The sequence below is a fragment of the Schistocerca gregaria genome, chromosome 8, assembly GCF_023897955.1.
Source record: "Schistocerca gregaria isolate iqSchGreg1 chromosome 8, iqSchGreg1.2, whole genome shotgun sequence".
NCBI classification, from domain to species: Eukaryota; Metazoa; Arthropoda; class Insecta; order Orthoptera; family Acrididae; genus Schistocerca; species Schistocerca gregaria.
The window spans coordinates 180,803,933-180,818,555 of record NC_064927.1 but is presented as its reverse complement, the minus strand read 5'-3'; positions in this window follow the sequence as shown (position 1 = coordinate 180,818,555).

The following is a 14,623-nucleotide window of genomic DNA, read 5'->3' as shown; positions in this document are numbered from 1 at the left end:
CACATGTAAATTGTTCCATTAACTGCTTCTGCACATTTCACGCCTTTATTTAGTTGAGAGAAGATCGATTGAGGTGTGTGCATCTAGCAGGTGGAAGACACGTTTGCTGGTTCTCTAGACATGAGAAAGACCTTAGTTGACCTTGTAAATTATAGGGATGATTTGAAGTCTGCTACATCACTGACAAAGGTATTCGCAAGTGGAAATATCAGTTTTCTCTATTTTTTTCGAGTTGTCTTGTAAATGTCTTCACAGGAGAGACAAGTTTCTAGTTAGTCAGTGGTTTACAGCACGACCCACCTAGCTCAAGTTTTGGATGTGTAGAGAAATAATTTCCAGTCTATATCTTGGGGATTATGTTGCGCAAGCGATCGGTAGGATACTGCTGTGCGCTTGATGTCTAGAAGTACCGTGAAAATGGTATAATATTATCGCAAACCATGAGATAGTACACGTGTTCTTGTAATCCTAGAGCCTGTAGATGGGTGTAGAAAAGCAAGCAAGCAAGCAGGTCTGGACCACAAACAGTAACGCATTCCTTAGGGGAATGAGCCCAAATTTGTAGAACAGTTATGAGAGTGACTTCGGTCTGCTGAGGGTGCTCTAGTCACCTGTAAGGGGGGGGGTGTGTAGCGGGGCGGGGGGGGGGATGGATGACCGCCCACCTCGCAGGGACTGTATACGGTGCTGTCTGTCTTCGTGGTATATGTACAAATGATATAAAAAGGCTGATTTTTGTATGGCGCAGGATACGAATTGTATGTTTACTACATCGACACAGTACGCGCTGATATATTGCTGGGTTGGAGATCTGTTTCCCACTCTAATATTCAAGCCCCTGTCCTCAGTGGGAGAGCAGTGTAATTGAGTAAGAGTCTTTCCATATTTGACGATCTGTACGTCACTTTGAAGGGTTTAATTTTCAGTGCAATATGGTGATCTGTACAAAATACAATCATAATGCTCTAATCATCCACAAGACATCCTTTGTGCCGTGACATATGAGTGTCTACAAACTGATTTGAACAAGATGGAGGCAAGGTTTGTATGGAAAGTTCTGAGAAAGCAAGTGTTCAAAGATGAGTTGTAGCACACCATCCATCTCTCGCGGGGATGCCATCACTCATCCACTACTGAGGCATTAGGACAACTTGAGACCTGTAGCTGTAGGATAGCGAAAATTCTGGCGATATTTTTCTCTTCTGTAAGACAGTGCTTCGATTTCTGTTTGCATAATAGTTCTGATTTCCGCCAATCTGTGCTTAAAGCGTGCTCTCTTTCCAAACAACAAGAATGCTTTCATGATTAACGGTGTTTTCGAGAGCTGTAAAGGCTTTTAGTGATGAGAAAGTTCAGCGTTTCTGAGACGTATATTGATAGCAGGACGAAGATTTCGCGCGATGCGTCAGACACCCTGGGTACGTGTTCACGGCTAGACGCAGCTCGCATGTTCAGTTTGGATCGTTAGGAACAATGCTCCCTGTGCTATTCTGTGACGTCAGTATCCATAGGTATTGCGTCAGCAATGGTAAACACACATGCTGCCCAGTGGCGTCTCGCATATGGGACTGGCGTGAGCACTCCTTGGAGTTCTGTGATGTCAGTATAACACTCGAAGAAATCTAACTGTATACCCCGAAAATAGATCCAACTTTCACCTGCTTGCTGTAGGCAGCAGCGGCGTGAGGGCGATGGCTCGCGCTGTCTTACGTCCGGCTGTGGCGTCGACGCGCGCGCGCCCTTGGAGCGTCTGCGCTCTGCAAATAGGTCTTTGCTCCCATCCGGTCGTGTCAGCAATGGTGCCTAGGTGATCATGTATTTCTAGGAGGGTGTGTGGTAGTCTCCTCTGGGTCCACTAGACAGGGGCTGGTGGGCGGTGCCTGTGCTGTGCACGTTGTTTCCGTGTCTGTTGCATTATTTTGCGAGCAGGTCTGTAGGCTGTGCTATGCGTTATTTGGACAGTTTACCAGTAGATTTCGTGTCTGCACATCAGTGTACTGCATTATTTAGGAGGATTTTGCATGTCTGTACTGAAATTATTTCGGTAATTTAGCAGTTGTTTGTGTGTCTGCAGAGCGTTATTTAGCAGTAGTTTACGGGTCTGTAGGCTGTGTGGCACGACCCCAAGCATGTCAGAGCATGTCTTTTGTATCAGTGTGATAAATATACTGCCTAAAATCCATCCCCAAATAAATTGTTCCACAATAAATAAAGTACACTCCTTCCTCTCTCCATCAGCTCAGCACAGGCTGAGTCATTTTCCCCTCCAGACAGCCATTTCAGGTTATGCCATGGAACGGACGACAGTGCCCTCTGGTGGCAGTACTGTGTACTATGTCCATATCTCATGGCGACCCTACTGTTTCCCGCCATTTTCCCCCACTGTCTTGGGTTATGTCATGGAATGGACGACAGCACTCTCTGGTGGCACTACTGTGTACTACATCTACATCTACATCTACATCTACATCCAGAGGTCCAGACCTCGTGGTGAACACACTGTTTACCGCCAAAATCCACTATCTTGGATAATGGTACTTGCGTCATCAGCTTACGCCATGGCCACCATCTTGGATTACGTCACAGAATGGACGACAGCGCCCTCTGGTGGCAGTACTGTGTACTAGGTCATTTGAACCTTATGGCGAACACACTGTTTCCCACCACCTCCCACGCCATCTTGGATAATGTCATGGAATGGATGACAGTGCTCTCTGGTGGCAATACTGTGTACTAGGTCAGTTGGACTCCAGACTCCATGGCGACTACATTTGATGATGGTACTACCTCTAATTGTTAAAATAAATAGTGTATGCGAAATCTTACATACAACACACGTTGAGTGCTCTTCCCGACAGTCCCTAGGAAGGGTGGCGGTTGGATGACTTAGTTTAGTGGAGAGAGCGCAACTACCCTTTCTTTCCCACCACTGTTTTATAGGTTACTATAGACAGACCATGTGACCATTCTTTACCACCAAAATTCAAATTTCCCTACAGTCCCTAGGAAGAGCTGTCAGTCTTATGACTTATGTTAGTGGAGGTAGCCCAATTGACCTATCTTCCGGCCATTTTCTTGGGTTAGTAGAGGTGTGTTGCATTGTCCTGATGGAATTTGAACTTCGCACCATTTTCTGGGGGAGGCGAGGGGGGATTAGGTTAGTGGAGGTAGCCCAATTGACCTACCTTACCGCCATCTTGGATGACGTCATGGCCACCATCTTGGATGATGTCATGCGCTGTTGCCAAGTCTACAGGCTGACATCTTGGATGACATCATCACCGCCATGTTCGATACATATGGCAACAATGGAGACTGGGGCCACACCCCTGTAGCTCTACTACTAGGGTATACTGAACTATTAATGAGAATAAGAGTTGGCTGGAGAACAAGGGGCTCATATTCTCTTGGTGCAATAGATTGATGATAATGACTGGAGGTCCTAATGAATCAACTATTGCTCTCCTGATTATATTGCAGTATAGCGATTAGTAGTGAGAGCTCAAATGGGACCACATGGAGAATCAGGCAAGGTGGACTTGCAGCAAAGCGAGTGCACATGCTGTTGAGGACTTCAGTATAAATTGATAGGTCCTACAATGCTGAAGCCTCAAAATACTGTACCAGTCCTGAAATCTGCACCACGTCGTCGATAGGCAGAGTTCTGACTTCTGCTGTTCAACACCTCTGTTTCAACCACTGGTCTCGAAGGCTGTCCGAGAATTCAAAGTTCTGCCGAAAAAGTGCGACTAAGTTGCAAGAGCGTCCGACTCTGATGAAGATCAGAGCCCGAATCCCTGCGCCCATGCAATGCAAGAGCAAAGCCAACATTGCTCATCTCCCTACTATCCTCGAAATATGGAAATCAGCATTCAGTGCTGATTCCAAACTTCCCCCACACTGTCTCAGAACGTCATTCGCACCAATAGCGACAGTTCCCTCCAATTTCTAGCAGGGATTTATGATGTCAACTACCCTCAGCTTAAGGTAATCATGCCTCTGCACTCATCTTGCCGTTTGACCGGCTACGAAAACAACATGCCTAGACCACCGGCCATCCGGCGCCAGACCGTCACGCCAAGCAGGGCACAGGCCACAAGTATTCTCAGACTCATGAGGACAATGCAGTCAGTCAGTGCCAGCAGTCTTCGTTCCAGACGCGCCGGAAAGGTAAACACATAAACACAAACTGTGGCGTCTCTCAGACGTCTCGCAGGTCGTTTCACTCTGAATACAATAGGCGAAACTCGACCGACGTCAGTCGTTCCTACAGGCGCTTAAGCCCATTGAAGTATGACCCTCTCAGCATTCGCAGAAGTGCGGTCCCCAACCGGAAACGCAGTGTGCCGCATCCTCCGGCAAATCCTCGCACAGGCCATCCAGGGAAGTAACCCAACATGCATAGGAATCAAGTGAAAAGTATTTTGAGCTCTCAGTACGAATACTTTCATTACAATAACCTTATCTGGCCTGTTATCACTCAGCAATGACATAAAACATTAATAAAATTGATGAAAATGAGAGGCGACTTGCAAAAGAGGGCATGGAACCTCTCAAACGTGTTTTGACGCAAATGGACGATGTGTCTTTGGTACTGGATGAAATCATCGTTTTTTCAAAGATATTTGTAGAACATATAATCTCCTGACAACAGCACTGAAATGTGTTCAGACTGCAGGCTTCCTCTGAAATCCTAATAAGTGGCTCCTTGCTGACAAAGAAATAAAAATCTTGTGGCATCTTGTAAGAGACGATGGACTTCATCTCAATCCAGAGAAAATAAGAGCTGTCACAGATTTTCTCACTCGTCGGCACGTTTTTGATGTGAAAGGTTTTCTCAGCACGTGGTCGCACTACTGTCGAGTCATAAAGGGTTTCTGTACCAAGGCACGACATTTTCACGAACTAATGCTGGGAAAGAGTGCTTTGTTGTCGTTTGGGTCATCAGTCATACTTATTTGGCACACTATTCACTATTATGATGCACCACCATTCTCTTTGCTGGCTGAGTAGCTGGAAGAATCCATGAAGTCAACTGCTAAGATGGCTGCTGAGGTCTCAGGATAACAGTATCACAGTGATGTAAAAAAGCCGACACAAACATAAGGATGCCGACGGCCTTTCGAGGAATCCTCTTTTGGAACTCAGCAATGTGGATGAAACGTCAATTATCGCTACATCAAATATCACTGCTACAGAACAGAGGGAGGATACAGCGCTGCTGAAAATCATAGAAGCCTTGATGGAGGAGACGCCGACCAGAGAAGAAGTCCAGTTAATTAACAAAGTATAGTATAAAAGGTCTATGATCCACTGGTAAAGAAATGTTTGTTTGTCATCCCAGATCATCTGTAGCAGCTATTGTGAAGTATTCCCGCGATGATCCAGCGTCTGATCACCATGGATTTGTAAGAGCCTAGACGAAATCAGATGCAGGTACCACTGGGCAGAGCTGTACCAGTCTGTTAGACACTATGTGAGGCACCGTAAGGAATACTAATAACCTTATAGATCGGGCAACAACAGCTAAAAAATTTGTACATAATGTGAAGGACAACCAAACAATTTAAAATCAAAGATGGTTAAAAGAGTATTTATAAACTAAATGACTCTCCAAATCTGCAATAGCTGTTTATTGAGTTTTCACTGTATGACGAATAGTTTCATACCAAGGAGGTATATTTTCAGGTCGTATAAAACTAATACTTCATGTGCCACGACTTTCAAGGTGCAAGTGCGCACAAAACCATGTCACTCCTCGGTAAACCTTGAACCGGCAGATGGGCATCCGATGCAAACTATACTTGATCAGTAATAATTCCCTAAACACTGTCACAAGACGAGCCTGGACAGCATATGACAATTCTCGTACGATAGGATAGAACCATCGTCAAAACCCGAGGGGGAAATAAAGAATTAAAAGACACACAATCCTTGGGAGTCGTCAACGTACTACTATGTATTGCCAGGCGTCAAATGGAACTACACGTTACGTCGAAGGTTTTATCAAGGAGTGAGATGTTTTTAAGCACCTTTGCACCTTGGGAGTTGTGGCACAGGAAGTATTAGTTCAAAATGTTCAAATGTGTGTAAATTCCTAAGGGACCAAACTGCTGAGGTCATCGGTCCCTAGCCTTACACACTACTTAAACTACCTTAAACTAACTTATGCTAATGACAACACACACCCATGCCTGAGGGAGGACTCGAACCTCCGGCGAGAGGGTCCGCGCAATCCGTGACGTGGCGCCGCAAACCGCGCGGCGAAGTATTAGTCTTACATGACCTGAACACATTCCTCCAGGGTATGAAACCGTTCGTAATACAGTGAAAACACAATAAACAGGTACTGCGGATTTGGACATTCACTCAGTTTAATATAGGCTATTTTATCATCTCTGATATTAAATTGTTCCGTTGTCTTTCATATTATGTACTGCAAGGAATGCCGAAGAGGGGAGCTCATACCACAGTTACCTCTGGGGCGTCTGGTACCAATTACGTCTGCAGTAGCTCCATTCTGTCGAATAGGAATCAACCACTTGGAGAGGTTCCCACAGTTGACAAACAGGAATCGATGGATAATAGTCTGCAGAGACTATCTAATCTCCACACGACGACTCTTCATTCTGATCTATCTAATAAAGAGCTTCCTGCAGTTGACAAACTGGAATCGATGGATAATACTCTGCAGTGACTACCTCAGTTGCACATGACAACTCTCCACTCTGTTCACTAACACATACAGTACACACTCATACAAAGTACGTACACTTTGCACACACACACATATATACAACATATGTCTACGTTATGCACACACAACATTTTAATTTCTGAGTAGGTCAACGGTCTCAATGTAGGATGATGTCTCAGAAATAAATTAACATGGTTCCAATTCCACGATCTCGTAGAATCTTTTCGAGAGTTTCCCTTGGTTGTAAGGCAAGTGCTGGAATTGGTAGGTGCTTCCCATACATTACTAGTTGGGAACCCCCATGTGCCCCACTATCATCGTGTGTGATATTTGGCTGAATAGGACCGTGATTCTTTAATAGGCCAGATCTAGAACAGCCCACTCCACTGTGTGGGGTGGAGAATGAATTTTTTTTAAAGAGACCTTCATCCACTAGGCTGTCACTAAAGCTGTGTCGACTAACGAAGCTTCGGTAGTATGCGAAGTTGCTTGTAGAAGGCAGTATTTTGAAGCATGGAGTACCCTGTTTGATGACCTCTGACTGTGGAAAATTTATCCACCGAGATTAGCAAAAAAAAAAAAAAAAAAAAAAAAAGCACTCCGTCTTCAGGCCACGAGTGGCCTACCATCCGACCGCCGTGTCATCCTCAGTGGAGGATGCAGATAGGAGGGGCGTGGGGTCTGCACACCGCTCTCCCGCCCGTAAGATGGTATTCTTGACTGAAGCCGTTACTATTCGGTCGAATAGATCCTCAATTGGCATCACGAGGCTGAGTGCACCCCGAAAAATGGCAACAGCGCACGACGGCTGGGTGGTCACCCATCCAAGCACCGGCCACGCCCAACAGCGCTTCACTTCGGTGATCTCACGGGAACCGGTGGATCCACTGCAGCAAAGCAGTTGCCAAGTGAGATTAGTAGTAGAGGTAATTTCACATAGCAACTTCAGCATTGAAAGACAACTGTCTACCACCCACTGACGAATGACCTCACAGAACGCTTTAATAAGACGTTGACAGATATGCTCTTTGTGAACATTAATGTCAAACAGTGAGACTGGGATGCAATACTGCCCATCGTGACGTTCACAACAACAGAGAGAAACAAGAAACTACAGGCTTCGCAGTATTCTTTTGCTCCGCGGTCTCAAGGCAGAAGAGAAACTGCATTAGGACTGTTGACATTTTAAAGAAAATCGGAAATTCGATATACCGATATTAAAAAAAAATCATGTCGTCCATAGATATATCGAGAAAAAGTAGATATATTGACGGAAGAACTATCGATGTATATGCCTCTAAAAATTTCGGCTACATATTGTAAATATCTTGCCGGTTTTAGAGACGTATATTAAAGTATTGATTTATTATTAGAGATTTTGTACGTCAACAATCTAGCAGCTTGCCTATCCGCTCAGAGCAATAATTGAAAGAAAAACTACGCACGTTCACGCTTGGCGACAACCACTTTGCTAACAATGGTGACTGCATGTAAGTGACACAATAAAACCTGTCAGATGGATCTGTCGCCCTGTTTCGTCACATATCGGATTTGTCTGGAACGCTTCGTGTCGACTTTCCTTCTTTTTCATTTCTGCGAATGCCAGCAATCCAGCAGTTATAGTGTCAAAATTGTGTGGTGCAGCTAAACTTTGCAATTTCTGTTGGTAGCGCCGAGCGCCGACTACGTCAGTATTTCCCCTCACACGCCTCCGCCCACCGCAAAGGCCAGTCTTGTCATTTAGATTTTTGTTCGTTTTCAGCAAGTGTTTTTGAAGAATGCCGATGTAAAGCGGTAGCACACTAGTTGCGTTATAATTTTTTTTGACCCAACTGTTGAGTTGTTTCTTCACAGCGGACATCTCGTTATTCCATCCACAGCCCCCTGCCGCCCCCCCCCCCCCCCACCCCTTGCCAGAGCAATAAGACTTCTTCTTTAGTGCCACTTATACTTGCTTCAAACAATCAAAGAGGAAAACTGGACGTGATGAAAGCTCAAAAAATAGTACAACTCCTTCACCAGTTAAAGTAAAATTATGTTTTGCTGAAACTGATGGTGGTCGGGTTTGAACTAATGACCCGTAGCACACTAATCGGCGAAGCGAATCCCTACACCTGACTACCTTCACCAGAGCTCGTGGCATAGCTCCCTCTTAAGAAGCTACAGCGAAAATAATATCGTCGATATATATCGATACATTTGGGAAACAATATCGATAGTTTATCTACAGACCTTCAATGGATACACCGCTCCCACTTTAACTGGACGATACTCAGCACCACTACGATAAGCACTTCATCACCAGGGCTGAAGAAGCAAGACAATTGGCTGGCGTCGGACACTGGACCCCCAGGAGAGAGACCGAGAGACCGGGAGCATTATATCGCAAAGCACTGGCCAGTGAGATACATCCCATGAGACACTGAGTGAGTTTTTACGCCTGTTTCGAAAGTGAGACTGCCAGAAGATTTACTAAAGAGCTACTTTGAGCTGTACCATATCCTTCGTCGCTTGTCGGACCTCACATATGACGTCGAGAATTACGACCCTTTATCAGGAATATAAATTCGCAGAAATGTCTTCCATGTCCTCCGTATGAAGTCCTGCTAAAGTCCAGAGGGGCAGAGTGACAAGGGGGTAAGGAAACACAGGGCCCACTTGATGATAATGAGGCTTCGGCAAGCCAGACTACACTACTAGCCATTAAAATTGCTACACCAAGAAGAAATGTAGATGATAAACGGGTATTCATCGGACAAATATATTACATTAGAACTGACTTGTGATTACATTTTCAAGCAGTTTGGGAGCATAGATACTGAGAAATCAGTACCTAGAACTACCACCTCTGGCCGTAATAACGGCGTTGATACGTTTGGGCTTGAGTCAAACAGAGCTTGGATGCCGTATATAGGTACAGCTGCCCATGCAGATTCAACACGATACCACAGTCCCGCAAGTGTAGTGCCTGGCGTATTGTGACGAGCCAGTTGCTTGGCCACCATTGACCAGACGTTTTCAGTTGGTGTGAGATACGGAGAATGTGCTAGCCAGGGCAGCAGTCGAACATTTTCTATATGCAGAAAGGCCCGTACAGGGTCTGCAACATGCGGTCATGCATTATCCTACTGAAATTTAGGGTTTCGCAGGGATCGAAGGAAGGGTAGCGCCACGGGTCGAAACACATCTGAAATGTAACGTCCACTGTTCAAAGTGCCGTCAATGCGAACAAGAGGTGACCGAGACGTGTAACCAATGGCACCCCACACCATCATGCTGGGTGATACGCCAGTATGGTGATGACGAATACACGCTTCCAACGTGCGTTCTCCGTGATGCCGCCAAACACGGATGCGACCATCATGATGCTGTAAACATAACATGGATTCATCCGAAAAAATGACGTATTGCCATTCGTGCGCCCAGGTTCCTCGTTGAGTAGACCATGTAACGTCAAGGGTAACCGCGGCCATGCTACTGCAAACGTCGTCGAACTGTTCGTGCAGGTGGTGGTTGTCTTGCAAACGCCCCCATCTGTTGACTCAGGGATCGAGACGTGGCTGCACGATCCGTTACAGCCATGCGGGTAAGATGCCTTTCATTTCGACTGCTAGTGATACGAGGTCGTTGGGATCCAGCACGGCGTTCCGTATTACCCTCCTGAACCCACCTATTCCATATTCTGCTAACAGTCATTGGATCTCGAGCAACGCGAGCAGCAATGTCGCGATACGATGAACCGCAATCGCGATAGGCTACAATCCGACCTTTATCGAAGTCGGAAACGAGATGGTACGCATTTCCCCTCCTTACACGAGGCATCACAACAACGTTTCACCAAGCAACGGCGTTCAACTGCTGCTTGTGTATGAGAAATCGGTTGGAAACTTTCCTCATGTCACGTTGTAGGTGTCGGCACCGGCGTCAATCTTGTGTGAATGCTCTGAAAAGCTAATCATTTGCACATCGCCGATTAGTGTGCTATGGGTTATTAGTTCAAACCTGACCACCATCAATTGTGTGTTTTTTCAGTATTTACCATTTCCGGCAGGTTCTTGAAATATATTTGTAATCTTCGTATATTTTAGAATATTCGATGTTTGTATAAATAGCAGCATTCTGTATTATTCAATGTTTGTATAAATAGCTCTCTGTCCAGCATCTCAGCTCTGTTCAGGGTATACACTGTGTTCTTAATGAATGTGCTTTCAGTGGTAAGTGTTGTATTTCAGTGACGATATCGCTTTCGGTTTTGCACTTGAGTGTGGTTATGACGCGAAAATATTTAGGAGAGGGATTTTCAGTTCTGGAACTTAACTGTTAACCAAGGGAAACCTTTCAAAAATTCTAGCCAGAAGTAAGGGACTTGGAATAATTTTTATTTGTTTCTGTTAATATTGCCACAATCCCAGAAAATTGTGCTTGTGTTTGTCATGGTGCTCACTTACTCCCGTATGTGTGTATGCGTGTGTATACTGATGAAGGAGCATGTGTACTTTATCTCCAAACCCTTTCCACCAGCCATACGAAGACTGTGGCAAGGCCGTTGTTGCTCCATTTTTCATACTGGGGAACTTGTCCAGCGCATAGTCTATCCACTGGCACTCTGCCAACAACACACCCAATGTCCGTGATAAAACTACCCAAATACACTCCTGGAAATTGAAATAAGAACACCGTGAATTCATTGTCCCAGGAAGGGGAAACTTTATTGACACATTCCTGGGGTCAGATACATCATATGATCACACTGACAGAACCACAGGCACATAGACACAGGCAACAGAGCATGCACAATGTCGGTACTAGTACAGTGTACATCCACCTTTCGCAGCAATGCAGGCTGCTATTCTCCCATGGAGACGATCGTAGAGATGCTGGATGTAGTCCTGTGGAACGGCTTGCCATGCCATTTCCACCTGGCGCCTCAGTTGGACCAGCGTTCGTGCTGGACGTGCAGACCGCGTGAGACGACGCTTCATCCAGTCCCAAACATACTCAATGGGGGACAGATCCGGAAATCTTGCTGGCCAGGGTAGTTGACTTACACCTTTTAGAGCACGTTGGGTGGCACGGGATACATGCGGACGTGCATTGTCCTGTTGGAACAGCAAGTTCCCTTGCCGGTCTAGGAATGGTAGAACGATGGGTTCGATGACGGTTTGGATGTACCGTGCACTATTCAGTGTCCCCTCGACGATCACCAGAGGTGTACGGCCAGTGTAGGAGATCGCTCCCCGCACCATGATGCCTGGTGTTGGCCCTGTGTGCCTCGGTCGTATGCAGTCCTGATTGTGGCGCTCACCTTCACGGCGCCAAACACGCATACGACCATCATTGGCACCAAGGCAGAAGCGACTCTCATCGCTGAAGACGACACGTCTCCATTCGTCCCTCCATTCACGCCTGTCGCGACACCACTGGAGGCGGGCTGCACGATGTTGGGGCGTGAGCGGAAGACGGCCTAACGGTGTGCGGGACCGTAGCCCAGCTTCATGGAGACGGTTGCGAATGGTCCTCGCCGATACCCCAGGAGCAACAGTGTCCCTAAGTTGCTGGGAAGTGGCGGTGCGGTCCCCTACGGCACTGCGTAGGATCCTACGGTCTTGGCGTGCATCCGTGCGTCGCTGCGGTCCGGTCCCAGGTCGACGGGCACGTGCACCTTCCGCCGACCACTGGCGACAACATCGATGTACTGTGGAGACCTCACGCCCCACGTGTTGAGCAATTCGGCGGTACGTCCACCGGGCCTCCGGCATGCCCACTATACGCCCTCGCTCAAAGTCCGTCAACTGCACATACGGTTCACGTCCACGCTGTCGCGGCATGCTACCAGTGTTAAAGACTGCGATGGAGCTCCGTATGCCACGGCAAACTGGCTGACACTGACGGCGGCGGTGCACAAATGCTGCGCAGCTAGCGCCATTCGACGGCCAACACCGCGGTTCCTGGTGTGTCCGCTGTGCCGTGCGTGTGATCATTGCTTGTACAGCCCTCTCGCAGTGTCCGGAGCAAGTATGGTGGGTCTGACACACCGGTGTCAATGTGTTCTTTTTTCCATTTCCAGGAGTGTATGTAATCAATGAATCCAGTTTTTTAGCATATCGAAAATGGTATCTTATCGTACGTGTGAAAATTGTTCTCTGATCAGAAACGACGAGAGAAAGTATAGCCAGCGATCAAAACGTTTCCATTCGAAGGCTGTACAGTCCAGAATCGATATGACAATCAGGCAAACTCGCCTCGAACGTTGAGGCAATCATCAGAGCGGCGTATCAGGTTGCAGATGTTATGTTATATTATGTTATGTTAACCAGGCACCTAGAAACGACGGAGAGGCTCCGTCCCCGCAACGGCCGCTGTGGTCCACAACCCCACGACGACTACCGCAGTCCACTTCACCCCTCCACCACCCCACACCGAACCCAGGGTTATTGTGCGGTTCGTTCCCCAGTGGAACCCTCGGGATCGTCTCACACCAGACGAGTGTAACCCCTATGTTTGCGTGGTAGAGTAATGGTGCTGTACGCGTATGTGGAGAACTTGTTTGCGCAGCAATCGCCGACATAGTGTAGCTGAGGCAGAATAAGGAGAACCAGCCCGCTTTCGCTGAGGCACATGGAAAACCGCCTAAAAACCAACCACAGACTGGCCGGCTCACCGAACCTCGACACAAATCCGCCGGGCGGATTCGTGCCAGGGACCAGGTGCTCCTTCCCACCCGGAAGGTCGTGCGTTAGACCGCACGGACAACCGGGCGGGCTCAGGCTCAAGACACTTGTATGGTAAAAAACAATGTCCTGCTGCCTGAGGAAGTCGGTAAATGCCTGCTGCACATTCTCTTCCGACCGGAATCGTCCGTGCTTCAAGGCCTATTTTGAAAGACCAAAGGCGTGTTAATCGTCTGGGGATAGAGCAAGATTGTATATAGGGTGCTCGAATGTCTCCCACTTGAGGTAGCGTAACTTCTGCGTTACGGCACTTGCGATACGGGGACATAAATCATTATGAAGCAACAGAACCCCTTGTCGCAGTTTTCCTGGATACCAACTCAAGTGGGAGCCACTCGAGCAACCGCCCTATAGCCCTGATCTCTCCCCCATACGATTATCAGGCATACGGTCCCTAAAAAGAGCCTTGAATGCTCGACGGATCACTTTGGACGGGTTACGGACTTCTCCACGCATCAGAACATGGTGTTTTACCAAACAGTTATCTTCAACGTGGGATTCCAATGGGATAATTGCCTCAATGCTCAAGGTGATTTTGGCAACGGCCTTCCCGCTGTGGATACACCGCTTCCCGTCAGACCACTGAAGTTAAGCGCTGTCGGGTGTGGCTGGCACTTGGATGGGTGACCATCCGGGCCGTCATGAGCTGTTGCCATTCTTCGGGGTGCCAACTGAGGAGCTACTCGACCGAATAGTAGCGGCTCCGGTCAAAGAAAACCATCATAACGACCGGGAGAGCGGTGTGCTGACCACACGCCCCTCCGATCTGCATCCTCAACTGAGGATGACACGGCGGTCGGATGGTCCCGATGGGCCACTTGTGGCCTGCAGACGGAGTGCTCAAGGTGATTTTACCCGCCTGGCATATCGATTCTGGACTGTAAAGCCTGCAAACGGGAAATTTTTGATCGCCCCTTTAATGACTCTTAACACACGTTAATTCACTTTAAATGCTATTTCATTTTCTTGTAATGTTCTGAAAGGTCTTGTACTTTGAACATTTATTTAGTCACGCGTTGGAAAAGACATAACAAATATGACAACAAAAATTGGTTCTGACACATGTGCATTCCCATTACTTGCAGCTGATGTATCTAATGACATTCTAGCATTTAACTGCTCTTGCCATAATAGAGTGCACATATTAATTAACTATCTACAAAAATGGCGATCATTGTGTAGCACTGTTGCAGTG